The following is a 3,141-nucleotide window of genomic DNA, read 5'->3' as shown; positions in this document are numbered from 1 at the left end:
TGCAAACAGTTTTCTCGGTCTACTTAGACTATTCTTGGCTTTAATTGACTTAATAGTAAAATCCAATAATTTGAACTACGAAAGTGATACAGACCCTAGAGCCAAGAAAAGTTTTAATACGCTGCTTTGTATAACAGCATATTAAAGCCCTTTTTTATTATTTGCACTTTTATTTTTTATTTTTGTAACGCATATTATTTCTTAAGCATTCTCTGCTTAAAAGACTGCAAAAAGATTACAAATCAATCTATTTTCCTATTTTACAGTATTCGTATTATGTTATAATTTATTATAATATTACCTAGAGCGGACCCCAATTTTATAAAATAAATATTGATGGTAGGTGATAACGTGTATTCGCGTTCTGTTCCCTACTTGGGTTAGAATTCTGGACACGGTGGTTAGGGTACGATAGTAGTTTATTATAATTATTATATTATACCTGCGGACCCGGCGAACGTTGTATCGCCCCATTTCAACGCCTTCAGATAAACTCCACATTGATTAATCCAACAGACTATCAAAGATTGGCTTTGCGATTTATTGTATGAATGATCTCCAGCGATTTGATCTTTAATAATGGAATCCATCGAATCCATCGAATCCATTCTTCGTCTCGACCCGTCTGTCGATTTTCCGACAGTAAACTAATTTTTCAGCTGCGCCTTTTTATCCGTTTGTTCCACATGGAAATCATTTCTAGCGGACCCGACAGACGTTGTGCTGTCTTAACTAAAAATATTGATTTCGAATTGGTATAATTAACTAAAAAATATTTCAGAAAGAAAGTGTTTATTATTGTAATGCTTTATGATAAACAACATTCTTTGTTTTTTTTCTGGCGCGTATATAAATAGTTTGGTTGGTACTCCGACTCGGGAACAGGCGGCATATAACTGGCCATGCGAAAAACATTGATTTTCAAGATGAATGCCACAAAAAATTAGCGACTGCCCTTGAGATTTATTTATCGACATTGCAAATGCTAGCCTCACTGGAAACTGTAACCGTTTAAAGTCGAATGGCATGTCGTTCGAAATCAAAGGAATCCGTGGGGCTTCGATGACGTTGTTCATTAATTTCTTCACCGCAATTCGGGTACCATTACAAAGAAGTGGCTGGCTTATATTCCACAACATAATAATTACCGATTACCGATCCGATCTTTAGTTGCAGATTTTGAGGTGGTAGCCCGGGCAATTCCATCGAATTTAAGAACTCCGTTGGATAGTTGACAACATCATCTGGGTTAGTAACGGAATCAATCGGTTTTTATGTTATTAATTCGCCAGCTATATTTTTTTGAATCTGAAAATTCATTTCGTTAACATCAACGTTTTTTGCAGCCAATATAACTCTTTCGATCAACCACACGTGATTTTTTAAATTTTGAGCAATGTTTGGGAAAACCTTCTCGATGAGTAGTGTCTTTGTTTCAGTAAAGGTACAAAAATTGGTAGGAAATGTGATGTATCCAGACACTGAGTCAACAGGTATTTTTCCATTACCAATATCTAGCAATTGTCTGGAAAAAACTTCTCCAGATTGCTCGTTCTGCAATTCGACTCGTATGTTTATATTTAATTTGAGCGATTTAACGCCTTTCCATAAAACAGATGACTTAAAACATGCGTTAATTTCGTCGGCTGGTGTTGATCGTGGAATTACTGGTAGTGTTTGGCGAAAATCTCCTGCTAATAAAATCAGTGCACCACCAAACCGGGTTTGATTCTTTCGGAAACGTGCAACGTGAGGTCTAATGCTTCCAATGATTTTTTGTGTGCACTCATCCCAAACTATTAATTTGCTCTGTTGCAATACTTTGGCCAGCGCGGAATTTCTTGAAAGGTTGCAAGTTGGTGTTTCATTTATTTGCATGTTCAACGACAACTTGAGTGTGGAATGAGCTGTTCGACTGCCTTCCAACAACATAGCTGCAATACCTTACGAAGCAAGTGCAAGTGCGATACCATTTTGCGATCGAGTCGTTGCCAAAATCAATGATATCAAAAACGTTTTCTCAGTCCCACCGGTAACATATAAAAAAAAATCCGCCAGTTCCATCGTTCACTACTGTCATTAGCGTACCGTAGACATATTTTTGTTGCTCATTTAAAAGGGGAACGTTTCTTCATATTTCGTTTCGTTTAATCAACTCTTGATTAAATGCGTCGTGCATTTGGCGATTGGGCGCTGTCATTCCTAAATGTATTAATACTTTGTTGGCAAGCATCAAGCACATGTCTTCAATTAAAACTAATGCTTTATTGTACATTTCTTAATTTATTTGCAAATTATCATTTAGGGTTCTAACACGCTCCTGATGTAATATATGTGATCTTTATATTAGTTCCATAAATTAAACGGTGTTGATGGGAAGCATGTAGACAAAAGTATGGCAAGCAATGTTCGTGATTGTTTAGAATTTCACGATATCACAGCATCTTCGAGAGTGTGGTCCCAATGAGTGTCATTTTCGAGCAGTCCCCTACGTTGACATGCTTCTCTGTATGTGCCGCACAATACACCATTAACAGTTTGCAGATGTTGGAATGATGTTCGGCCACGATTATTGACTAACAGTAAACGAAAATAAAAACACTCGTCTTGGCTGGGATGCACTCTGTAAAGACGTCCTAGTGCATCTGTGGAAAATCCTTGTTGGTAATTTGGAACTGGCTGTCCTTGTTTTCGTCGTTGAAATTTCTTTAATGATTGATTCCAGGTATAATAACGTGGCATTTCGGAAATTTAAGTGTTCTTGTAAAGTCATCATTCTGGCACAATTCAATGAAGCTGTTCAATGTTGTCGATGGCGGCCTCTCAATTCGTTGTAATACGTTTATCGTTGTAAAGTACACCCTTTTACCATTTTCCAGATGTACGGCCAAATGCACAACAGTGGGGTATCTTTCATGTATTGGAAATGAAAAATACGCCACATCGCCTCATTACTACTGATATAGCGTCCCATTTGAAAATGAGTTATCTCATCGTTTGAATTTTCGGCAGCAACTCCGAACATAGCCATGTCACTACCTTTGTTCACGTACTTGCAGATATATTTGATTGATTTTACGGAATGACAATATTCTACATTTACGTGTGCTTTAAATGCTTTGGAGAGTAACGGCGAAAGCG

The sequence above is a fragment of the Drosophila obscura genome, unplaced genomic scaffold, assembly GCF_018151105.1.
Source record: "Drosophila obscura isolate BZ-5 IFL unplaced genomic scaffold, ASM1815110v1 contig_58, whole genome shotgun sequence".
Lineage (NCBI taxonomy): Eukaryota > Metazoa > Arthropoda > Insecta > Diptera > Drosophilidae > Drosophila > Drosophila obscura.
This window is presented reverse-complemented; position numbering follows the sequence as displayed.